Source organism: Dama dama, chromosome 6 (genome assembly GCF_033118175.1).
Source record: "Dama dama isolate Ldn47 chromosome 6, ASM3311817v1, whole genome shotgun sequence".
Taxonomy (NCBI): domain Eukaryota; kingdom Metazoa; phylum Chordata; class Mammalia; order Artiodactyla; family Cervidae; genus Dama; species Dama dama.
Window position 1 is genome coordinate 45,995,847 of NC_083686.1, and position 12,899 is coordinate 46,008,745.

Consider the following 12,899-nt stretch of genomic DNA (forward strand, 5'->3'; position numbering starts at 1 on the left):
CCATAGCACACCAGGCTCCTCTGTCCATCACTATCTCCATGTTTGCTGAAATTCGTGTCCGTTGAGTTAGTGATGATATCTAATCATCTCATCCTCTTCTGTCCCCTTCTCCTTTTGCCTTCAGTCTCAGCCAGTATCAGGATTTTTTCAAATGAGAGCTCTGATTAGTTCTATCAAAATCATCTATGCAGTGTCTTACATTCCATGATAACCCTTTAAATAAAAATATCTCTGGGAGAAAGTATAATGACCTCTCAAAACTCAATCATGAGAAAATAGACAAGCCAATTTAAGAAATGATTAAAAGATTTACACAGTCACTTTGCCAAAAGATGATTTACAGATAATAAGTAAACACATGGAAAAGATGCACGACATGATTAGTCATTAGGGAGAAGCAAATTAAAACCAGACTGAGACACCATTACATACATATTAGAATAGCTAAATCTTAAAAAAGAATGACCATACCAAACGCTGGAGAGTACAGGACCAAATACAGGAACTGCACCTACTAGTGGGAAAAAAAAATGGTACAACTACTTTGGAAAACAGTTTGCAGTTTCTTAAAAAGTTGAACATATACCTGTCATACAATCCAGCTATTGCACTGCTCAGAATTTACCAAGAAATGAAGGCTTATATCTACATAAAGACTTGGGCACATATATTCACAGCAGCTTTATTTGTAATCACTTCAAACTAGGAACAACCCAATGCCCATCAACAGTGAATGAATGGACAGACTATGATACATCCCTACAATGGAATACTACTCAACAATAAAAAGAAAGAAACCATTAATACATACAATATGAATGAATCTCAAAAAGTATTATGCTGAGTGAAAAAAGTCAGACAAAAAAGATCATACTGTCTGATTCCACTTATGTGGGGCTCTAGAAAATGCAAATAATCCATAATTAAGAAAGCAGATTGATGGTTGCCTGGGGATGTAGAGTGGAGGAAAGAGTGAGAGGAGGGATTATAAAGGGGCATAAGGAAACTTTAGGGGGTGATGGACATGTTCATTATCTCGATTGTGGTGTGGATAAAAAGAGTTACCTGTTGTATCAGTAAACAAAGGATGTTGCAACCAGCAAGCTAGCAGCCACTGCAGCAACCCCCCACCCCTACCCCAGGATTCAGGATAGAGGAAATCAGCATCCTGGCCCTAGATATTACTAGTTAAGATGCATATCAAAGGAATGATTTTAGTGAGCCCAGACTCTTGCATCTTCCCATAGATCAAAAGGCACTAAATTCATTAACTTGAGATGTGAAGTTTTCTTTAATAGTAATCTGATTACCTGGGTTTTGTTGCAGAACTTCTATACATCCTGACTCCTCCCTTGCCTCTGTGGAGCAGTCCCCCAGAGCTATCTGAGAGGCTGTCTTTCATGCTTATATCTTCAGTTTTGTCCGCCGAATAAAACATAACCCTTAACTTTTAGGTTGGCATTGTTTTCAGTCCACAGTGGTGATTTCATGACTGTATCTGGATGCCAAAATTGATCATACTGTACACATTCAATATGCGCATTAGGATGGAGATCGGGCACTAGGGTGTTGTGAGGGGAACAGAGGCACTGTCATTAATTAAATCCACCTGGGCAGTTTCTCCATCTCCCTCTCCCTGGGCTAAGCACAGAGGCTGTAGCCATCACTCTTGAATGCTGCCTGGATTATATCACTAGTCAAGTGTGAGAAACCCATAAAAAATGCAGCAGCTTCTGCGTGGGTGAAAGCCGGGCTGTGACATCCTCTCATACTACCTGAAGGGCACCTCTTGTCTGGGTAAGTTCTCTTGGGGCCAGAGAGATTAGATCAAAATATACTAGATTTATTAATACTTGCAGGGCTAAAAATCCCTCCTTCAAGAGGAGAGAAAAGAGGGTCCCTCTCCACTAGAGTAGAGAAAGTGGCTGAGCAGCTTGGATCCCCTCCAGACAATTCAGGCTAAAAGAACCATGCAGTGTCCCAGTGTTCATCGAGGAAATCAAATGCACACACACACACACACACACACACACACACACACAGAGCGGCCCCAGAGCCCAGCCGCCTTCCAGGCTGGGGTCTGCAGGTGCAAACTCCAATTAGAGCAGCCGGCCTTCCAATACCTTTTCATCCCAAACAAGGACTGGGTCTCAGCCCCCGCCAGGGATTGAAGAAGGGCCCGGAAGCACTGCCGACCAGACTGGACAAAACAAAGACTGTCCAAATAAAAGTAGTTCATGTGAGTCGAACCTGAAATCCTCCCTTCATTTTTAATACTCTTGGGAGAATTAACCAATGCGCACTTAGTGGAAAATCAGTCACTGGCCACAAGGAAACAAACTGCCTTCCAAGGCGCTCCACTTCCTCCCCTAAGTTGGGGAGATTTCTTTTGCAAACCAGCGAGGCGCAGTATTTCTATAATGGCACAGTCTCCTTGGTTCTCTCCACCGTCAACAACGGTTCACCCTAAGCTGATGTTACTTTCAGGATTACGGATGCAGTGTGGTCCCTTTGTGGCTCTTTAACATCAATTTCCCATCAAGGTTTAAGAGAAATAAGCCTAATGGTTAGCAAATAAGTGTATGTTTGATATGCTTGCCAAGCCTCTATCCTCAGCAGAAAAATATTAAGACCACAGACTCATTTTCTCCACTCCTCCTCTTTTTCCTCCTTATTTTCTTTTACTGACTTTTAAACAGAAGGCTAGAAAGGTCAAGAAACTTAAATGGAGCTCGGTGCTTCCTCTATAGTCAAGCCAGCTTGTCCCACAGCTAAGGAAGCACTCCAGAGGTGGGAAGACATCTCTGCAGGGGAGTCACACTGCCTTCTGAGCTCTTTGGGTGCTTAGCCGCCAAGGCTACCACCCCCCTTCAGCGAGGGCTTCCTCCCCTTCCTGACAAGCTTGCTTGTTTTCTGCTATCTAAATCTCTGAAGGAGTATCAGCAATTAGAAATATAAACAAAAGGATGTTTAAAACGTTCTCGACCTTTTTAGTCTTCTCTTTAAAACTTTAAACATTTGTTTGAGGTCAGAAGGTCTGCGTTTGAGTGGTGCTTCAGTCTCCATTGGCAGCCTGACCTTGAACAAGGCGAACATTTCCTGCTCTGTAAAAGCGGAAGTCCAGAGTTCATCAATTCAAAGGCATTCATTCTTTCACATCTTAACATATCTGAAACTACGTGGTCTTTTTGTTTTGTTTTACAGTTGATGGTGTGTCGTGGTTTAACTGGCAGCATTCTGTTTTCTTTTGGGGTGGTACATAGAATAAAGGTGAATATTCCACCCGTTGGCCTCTTAGAAGTGGTGAAATACAAGAATAATGATACCTACCTCATGATATCTTGAGGACTGGGAAATGCTGCAGCTTTACAAGGTTGATGTGAAAAAGTAAACAGAGTGTGAAAGGATGTGAACAGTGCAGACGACTTGCAAATTAGGGGATTGTTATCATGACTGGGAGTATTTTCTTGCTCCTGGAATAGATCAATCTTTTTACTTTTGAAGTTACTCAGGAAATTTCATAAAAGCTGCACCCGTGATCCCCTATGACTATATTTTTCATGCAATGGTTGTTACAAACAAATTAGTTTGGATCATGATATGTTTTTGTCATTGGAAATAGATTCCAAAAAGAATTTGAGAACTACTGCTTTGGGAAAAGCAAAACACAAGTTTCTGGGGGCCAGAGCAGTCCTTCCTCCATGTCTGTGATGTTGCAACTGTGAGGTTGCATGTGACCTGATTATTGGGATTCTATTATTTGCATTTTGAGATTCTTTGCCAGTAGAAATTGGATTTCCTCTCATAAAACTGCTTTCGCATATGTTCTGTCATTTCAGTGGTAAAAGGGATGTGTAACAATTGAGGTAATAATTCAGTCCTAAATTATTAATATACCCCAAGATTCTTTCATGTAGTTCATCCAGATTATCACCTCAATTGCCCTTTTTTGCAGGGGTGGGGGGAGATGGGATGGGGAGGGGGAGGAAGGAAGGTTACCTGGATCCTCTGTACAAGAGAAAGCTTATAACACCTTCACTCCAAACAGATGTCTTAAACTACAGATCTTGGCCATGTTTCCTTATACATGTTTGTTTGTTCCTTGATATAAAGGAACAGTATAAATCCAAGACATTTCTGTGGAGTCTAAATACAAGTTTAGGGTGGGATCTGTTGATTATGTGTGTAGGACTGAATATCTGCTGAGGGTTTGCTCCCTGAGAGCAAAATACAGCAGTCTGTGGTCCTATTGCTGACTTCCTATCCAAGTAAGTAAATAAATGGAAGGGCTAGAAAACCAGGATTCATCAGGCTCCTTTTAAGCACTATTTTATTAGGTGCTTGTGCTGTTTCAACATACTTAAACATGAGCGTTACTGTTTCCATGTCTCTATGATCAAAACCTGGCACTTGAAGGTAAGATGATCTGTGTTAAGGTCACAAGAGTTTCAGAACAGAATCACCCTAACATCCAAGTCCTGTCTCAAAGCCCAGCTCTTCTATTCTAAGGGGCAAGAAGGGCCAACCAATGTCCCCAAGATGTCGTGACAATCACCCTGCCATCCGCTTGTCCTACTGCTGATGCTAAGTCACTTCAGTCGTGTCCGACTCTGTGCAACCCCATAGACGGCAGCCCACCAGGCTCCCCCATCCCTGGGATTCTCCAGGCAAGAACACTGGAGTGGGTTGCCATTTCCTTCTCCAATGCATGAAAGTGAAAAGTGAAAGTGAAGTCGCTCAGTCGACTCCGACTCTCAGTGACCCCATGGACTGCAGCCTACCAGGCTTCTCCGTCCATGGGATTCTCCAGGCAAGACTACTGGAGTGGGTTGCCATTGCCTTCTCCGGCTTGTCCTACCACCTTCTCTAAAGGGAACAGCAAACCTGACTACTTTATTCACATGGTTATTTTCACAGTGATATGCAGAAGCAGATGCTTGCTAATTTTTTTGAGACCGCAAAGTTTCATTTTTCTCTAAGACTGAAAGGATACATCCCTTTCATCCCACCACTTCTCCTCTCTTAAAAAATAAGAGAAAAGTTAATAGAACAGCGGTCTCAATGAGAGTCCCCTTCGGTTTCCATTCTGAATAGCAGATATTGTCCTCAGGGGTTATTACTTTCAGAGAGCTGGCCAATAGAGATTAGTATCTCCTTTGTTTAAATGCAGTGTGAGAACACAGATTTTAATTGACCCGCTCAAGGTCACACAGGAATTAGCAGTGGAGCCAGAAGCGGGCCCAGTGCTCGAATTCCCCTTCTCTGGCCACACTGCTGTTTTATGTACACTCAGTAAATATTTACAGCCTTAAATATCTTCCCCATTGCAGTTAGGACAAGAAGTACTTTCATATACGTGCATGTGCATGCAAAACAGATGTGAAAAATGTAAACTTGAATTACATGGACACAACACCCCTGATTGTCAAGTACGGAGTAAAACCCAGAAAACCTAAGATTCAAGACTACAATTTTGTCCTTTCCCACCTCTTGGTGGTTCTTCAATGTTGTGAACAGAGAGTACGCCTTTGACTAAGAGACCTAAAATCTGTGTCCACCTAGAAGAGCACTGATGAAAAAGGACGAGGAAAGCCTTCTCTGCGTTGCAACCTTCCCAAGTTCATGATGCCCTAAAACAGCCTATGCTGGGAAAAGGAGTAAAGCCCATTACAAGATGGCTGAGTTTTGTGTTGGAAAGAATGTTGATCAGATCATGCCCTACTTCCTGAGACATTTTTTATATTAAATCATATATAACTCACACCAAGATAGTGATTCTACTTCTCTTTATATGTGTGTTAGTTGCTCAGTCATGTCCAACTCTTTGCAAAACTGTAGCTGACCAGGCTCTTCTGTCCATGCAGTTCTCCAGGTAAGAAGACTGAAATGTGTAGCCGTTTCCTTCTCCAGGGGATTTTCCTGACCTGGGATCAAACCCAGGTCTTCTTCAGGTGGATTCTTCTCCAGGTGGATTCTTTACCGTCTGAGCCTTGAAATACTATTGACCCTTGAATAATATGGGGATTAGGGCACCAACGGTAACCAAAGTTGAAAATCTGCCTATCACTGATAGTCAGCCCTTGGCATTCACATTTCCTCTGTATACACAATTCACATCCACAGATCCAACCAATGTTCAATTGGGTAGCACTGTATTTACTATTGAAAAAAAATTGCATGTTAGTGGACCCACGCTGTTCCAACCCATATTATGCAAGAGTCAACCGCAATTGCAATATATTAACACTAAATGGACTCATTCTCTTCTAATTGCATATATTCTTTAATATACGATACTTGAAGGAGAATATCTATCTGAATGGAAGCTTAGATTTTTAAAATTAGATTTTTAAAATGTTGTAGTAAGTTATATGATATAACCTCAAATCTGACTAAAGAAAAAGAGAGATTTCATTGGCGCACGTAACCAGGCAGTGCAGAGCAGGGGTTCTGGCTGAAGCAGCGTCAGTATTTCCTTCTCTCTCCACATCTGGCCTCTGTATTTGTAACACTTTGGCTTCTGGGTGTGTTGGTAGCATTCTCTCCACCCCCACCCCCTGTGACAGGAAAAATGGATGGTGGGCTTCATCCTACCAGCTTGTGTTTAAAAAGATGGAGGATACTACCCTTCTAACTCTTATTCCAAGGTACTGGAGAAGGATTCTGATTCACTTGATGAGCTGGCCACCCCTTGGACCAATGCCTGTGACCAGGGAGAAGAGGACTGTTGTCAATGGAGGCTGGGTCACACACCCATCCCTCCTGTAGGGGACGGGGTGAGTCAGCCGGGCAACAAGCCACCATGATCGCAGACCCACTAGGACTCTGGAGAGACAGAGCTCTCCAGAGGAAAAGGAATGCCACTGCCAGAAGGAGGAGAATAAAAGGAGCTGGGCAGATACAAAATATTAATTAGCTCCAGCTGTTCCATTAAACTTATGGTAATAATTATTATTAAAATCCACTTGAGCAGCTGGTATTGGGTTAATACCAATTGAACCAAAGCTAATGTGTGACTTGCAGATTTCCCTCCCTCTTCAATGGAGGATGTGATCGTGACCACCATGATATACTCCATGTCCCACAGAGTTGAATTGCAATGGTTTCATAGCATTATTAACAAGAATATTGGTAACAATATACATTGTTCTCAGTTGGTTTCTGCACCGGGTTCCCGTGCTTCCCTCCCAAAACATTTTATGAATTCTAGGAGGTCCCTAGTGAAGTAGCTGGCACATATTCTGCTATAGAGCCTTCCTGGTGATGGAGAAACTAGACTCCAAGGAGGTTATGTAATCTCCCCAGTCCCACAGCTAGTTTGTGGCTGAGCCAGTAAACTCTTGTCTCAGGTCCTGACTGTGGTGATCAGCTCCCTCCTGCTCCACTGTTTGGCCCAGAAGTTGCAGACTGATGTTGATGAGGGTTCTTTATGTCCATCCAGTGCTAGTGTAATTGGTTTTTAATGGCCTTATTTTCATCTCACAAGGAAAATAACATATCCTTTCCTGGCTAAACACTATCTCAGAAAGAGCCACAAATCAACCCCCTGAGTCATGTTTACAGAACTGAACCCAACCTAATTCTGCTGAACTGGCAAAAACCGATAACTTCACTGCTGCTTCCCTGGCCATGGCCCACAGAACAAGGACCTGTGTTTCTGGATATTACTGTATATCTTTGTTAGTCTATCATGGCTGGAGGAAGTGAAAAGCACTACAAAAAAATGAGATGAGGAACCCTGGGGAAAGGAGATGGTAAAAGGATAATATAGAAGGGAAGAAAGAGAATGGAGAGACTAAGAAAATCATAGTGCAGGGGCACCAAAGACATCAGTGGAGAACTAAATTTGGAGAGAGGTGGCAGGAAGGTTCTAGGAGGCAACGGAAATTAACATTACTGGGTCTCTACTATGTGCCATGGAATTTCATGTCCATCCTCTTCCTGCATTTAATATCATCACAACATCCTGGTAAGGGATGCACGGCCATTCCACATTTTGTTGATAAGGAAATAGAATATCAGAGCTTCCAGGTAATTTGATGGATTCATGCAACTAAGAAATGCTGACATTGGGGGTGAATCCAGACATATCTGACTCTGAGGTTCATATGCTTTCTGCCTCACCCTCCCCATCACCCACATACTATCTACTCATTACTTGTCCTACAAATTATCTACAGAAGCGGAGCCTGAGTCAAGGATTTTTATACAAAGGATGTCTTGAGGAAGGGCTCTCAGGAGAAGGGGAATGAGGGAAGCAGGATGGGGCAGGGAACCTGTAAGCAAGAATAGAGCCACAATGAGTCTAGCTTTAGCCTGATCAGACAGAGCACATGGATCACCCTTCAGAATTCATCCCATCTGAGGCAAGAGAGGCACCCCAGCTAGTCTGTCATTGTCTGTGGACGGTCCCACCTGGCCAGGGTGGAGAGCCCTGTGGGGGTGTAACATCTCAGGGGAGCATCCGTTTAGGAGAAGGGGGCCCTGGAAAGAAGAAGCCACTATACTCGTGGTCACTAAAGACCCATGCCAGGTACTGGTGTCAGCTCCAAAGGCCCGACCACTGAACAGCCAAACTGTGGGTAACAAGATTTACACTGGGGCAGTTCCTGTGATGATGCAGCCCTTGGTCGGTCTCCCCACCCCAAATACCCTGCTCCCCTCAATGGCCCACCTGACTCCCCTCCCAGGTGACAGTTCAATGGATTAGAAGAATCAGAGGACCAGGATCTTTGAGGGTAACCAATGGCTGGTCTCACTTTCACTACATTCATATATCTATCACTTTCAAATATTTTACCACATTCATATTTATCACCAACTCTTTCCCCACTCTCTATCTTGCTTTTCTCCAGCAGATTTTATTTCAAACATGTGATAACTATCTCACTAAACCAAGGATTCTCAAAGACTTTAAAAAATATACACCAATGCCCAGGCTTTCTCTACCTTCAAGGGGGTTTTGAATTGATTCACCTGAGATTTAAGTACCTGAGTGATTCTAATGCAGCCAGGATTGAGAATTACTCTATTAGGCATACTTCAGTCACCTGGGGCCAGTATATTACAATCACCAAGGCATTGAAAAAATTACCCATGCTTAGGTCCCATCCCCCAGAAATTCTGCTTTGATTGGTCGTAAGTGGGGGTCTGACATGAGGGTTTTTGAAAACTGCCCATATGCTTCAAATGTGCAGTGAAGGTGGAAAGTTGGGGGATTTTTGAACTGTGCCACAGGGAAGCCTGTCAGGATAGGAGGTTTGGAACTGTGTTGGCGTCAGAGTGCTAACGAAAAGAGGACTCTGGGGACAATTGCAACAGAGGTGAAAGAAGAGACTCCCACTTTTAATTTGACAGCCAATAGCCAGTTTGACTACATTTCTTATCAAATGCAAAGTAAAACCTGGAGAAGGAAATAGCAACCCACTCCAGTATTCTTGCCTGGAAAATTCCATGGACAGAGGAGTCTGGCAGGCTCCAGTCCATGGGGTGGCAAAGAGTCAGACACGACTGAGCAACAAGCGCTTGCGCACGTGCACACACACACACAAATAAAGTAAAACCAGATTTTTCAGGAATCTTTATATGTCTTCAGATCTTGTTGGGGAGCTTTCTGGTCGTAGTTTTCTACTGGAAGTCCACAGCAGGATCCCCCCAAGTGATGCATCTTTGTGCCTGAAATCAGGCCCAGAATCAATTTACCCAATCAAGACGGCTCACGCTCCTGTATTATCCCACCAAACTCTCGATCCTTCAACCATGAAAACCAGCTGGATACTGAAATTCTTTCCAAGAGTCTCCCTCCTTCCCCACCCATCTCCCTTTCTCTCCCCCTCTCTTTCACACACACATACACTTCTCCATATTGACCCGATCCATAAGACTATACTTCTAGCCAGTGGATACTTATTGCAAACTTCTCACCTAGCTCCCCTCATTGCCTTACCTGGACTGGCTTTGCATGAACTGGCAAAAATGCACAAAACTGCACAGAAATGTAAAAAACAAAAAAATGTAGCATTGAACAGATCATGAAGAAAACATGTTTGTAGTATGAGAGGTGATTAAAGAAGGCAGCTGGGTCTGAGCACTTCCACAGATGACTGTGAATGTGTCACAGGCATCGAATCTGGGATTGCAAATACATTTTAGTAACTAGGAGAGTCCACAAGTATGGAATCTACAAATAAAAAAGATTGGCTGTGTAAGCATCCTGTTCTGAGTGACAAGATGTTTTAATGCCTTGAGTCATTATTAATTTAAAAGCCTCTGTTCTAAGCAAGAATTCCTGAAATACTACATAGCTCAGGTCAAGAGAAAACTCACACAGTGATATTACATTTCTTTTTTTTTTTTAACCAAGAAATAATTTTTGTGGAAAAATGTTCATACTTTCAAAGATGATTGAAGGTACCCCCTGCCACGGACCAATGAAGCATAATAGAAAAAATCACAATCAGTACATTGTGTAGATTTTGGCTTTTCACTAGGGTAGTGTTTTGTCATAATGAGAAAAACATTTCAGTTCAGTTCAGTTCAGTCGCTCAGTCGTGTCCGACTCTTTGCAACCCCATGAACCGCAGCACGCCAGGCCTCCCTGTCCATCACCAACTCCCGGCGTCCACCCAAACCCATGTCCGTTGAGTCGGTGATGCCATCCAGCCATCTCATCCTCTGTCATCCCCTTCTCCTCCTGTCTTCAATCCCTCCCAGCATCAGGGTCTTTTCCAATGAGTCAACTCTTCACATCAGGTGGCCAAACTACTGGAGTTTCAGCTTCAACATCAGTCCTTCCAATGAACACCCAGGACTGATCTCCTTTAGGATGGACTGGTTGGATCTCCTTGCAGTCCAAGGGACTCTCAAGAGTCTTCTCCAGCACCACAGTTCAAAAGCATCAATTCTTCAGCGCTCAGCTTTCTTCACTGTCCAACTCTCACATCCATACATGACCACTGGAAAAACCATAGCCTTGACTAGCGAAAAACATTTATTTATGCTCTTTTGTGGATACATGGAGAGGTTCTTCCCACCCCCCAACTTTGTGCAATATTGTATCGTTCATTAAAAAAAAATCAGACCATAGCCTCTGTGTCACATAAAACAAAAGGCTCCCGCCAAGCCAGGGGTGTTGGTCTCAGGGTTGTTCCACTGAGATCTGCTGGAAAGAGGCACAGACTTACCACCACCACCCTGATCACCCCCAAAGACTGAGCAGATTTCAGGAGTGGGTGTGTTGTTTCCACCTCCCAGGTCTGAGCCTGTCCCTGCCCTCTGGTTCAGTTCTGTTACAAACGGCTTTGCCTTTGGCTCAGTGCACCCTTGAACTGGGCTGCAGCCTGTGTACAGATGAGCCATTTGGAAGGCACACTCCTTTTTTCCAGGTCCAGGAGTAAAGCCACACTTTGGCATTGCCTTGAAAAAAATTGTTAGTTGCTCAGTCACATCCAACTCTTTATGACCCCCATGGACTGTAGTCCTCCAGGCTCCTCTGTCCATGGGATTTTCCAGACAAGAGTACTGGAATGGGTAGCCATTACCTTCTCCAGGGGATCTTCCTGACCCAGGGATTGAACCCGACTCTTCTGCATTGCTGGCAGATTCTTTACAGCCTGAGCCACCAGGCATTGCCTTGGCCACATTTGAAAGGATGGGTCAACGCAGGTCAGAAAGAGCTAGAGAGAGTTCTTAGCACTGAAACCCTGCCGCTCTGCTGGATGGTGTGATACTGGTCTGTTTCTCGGTGGCAAGAACTTTGTAGCCATCATTCTGCCCACCCCACCCCCCCCCACCGCCCCACCGCCCATCTAGGGGCAGCTTCCAGTCTTGTGTTTGTGGATACGCTGAGGAATGGCTGGAGGTGTGGGGATGGGGGATTCCCTGCCCTGCCCATCTCAAGTAGCCCCTCAAAAGCCCACAGAAACACTCAAAACCTGTGCGCCTGCCACATGCACTCAGCTTCAAGAAGTCTCTACCTGCCCCATCCTCACAACCAAATGGCTGCCTCCACACTTTCCCTAATGAAAATCCTGTAGATGATTCTGTTCCCAGTGAATTTAATTTTCACTCCCACTTGAAAATGAGAAAAGGTGCTAAAGAAAAATGCCTTCGGGTTGGAGCGCTGTGAACCAACACCCACGATCGTCTCTTTTAGTTGCTTCCTAAATGCAGTTTCCCTCAGAGACTTGTGAAGTTGGAATTAGGTAAATCCCGGGTCCACTTGATCCAGAGCTGAACACTCCCATTGGGCACCCCCCTGGAATCCTCCCATGGGAAATGCAAAGAGGACTGGCTAATAAGAAAGGGGTGCAGGCTCCTTAAAACCACGTCTGAATGCTTCAGAGGGCCAGCAACGGCAGTGGAGGCTTTAATAGGCTCGAGGTCAGCTCAGAGTATTACTGTTTTAAAAATAAATTTTAATTTTGAAGTTTTTTAATTTCTTAAATTTAAAAACATTATACACTTTTAAAGGTTACTTTCCGTTCGTAAATTGTAAGGTATCAGCTGTATTCCCTGTGTTGTACAATATACCCTTGAGCCTATTACATGCAATAGTTTGTACCTCCAACTGCTCTACCATCTACCGCCCTCCAGTCCTCTTGGCAGCTTCTAGTTTGTTCTCTGTATCTGCGACTCTGCTTCCTTTTTGTTGTATTCACCAGTTTTGGTTGTAGTTTTTAGATTCCACAAATAAGTGATATCATGCAGTATTTGTGTTTCTCTGACTTATTTCACTTAGCCTAATGCCCTCCAAGTCCATCCATGTTGCTCAGAGCAGCATACATTTGAGCAGATTATGGTATCTGTCTTCCAGAGGTGTGCTAACTCAAGACCGCTTGACCCTTTACCACATTTAAGAAAGAGCCACCAACTACTTTGTTTCCATATACTCAACAATT

General features: G+C 43.8%; 1 long non-coding RNA gene across 2 annotated transcripts in view; it reads right to left on the reverse strand.

The window, feature by feature from the left end:
- Window positions 1–10,383: 10,383 nt before the first annotated feature.
- Window positions 10,384–12,899, reverse strand: part of LOC133058886 (uncharacterized) — a 66,984-nt gene continuing 64,468 nt past the window's right edge. For both annotated transcript variants that reach the window (XR_009693416.1, XR_009693417.1), the window contains one exon: window positions 10,384–10,955. This is a non-coding gene — a long non-coding RNA (uncharacterized LOC133058886). The remainder of the gene's footprint in view (window positions 10,956–12,899) is intronic.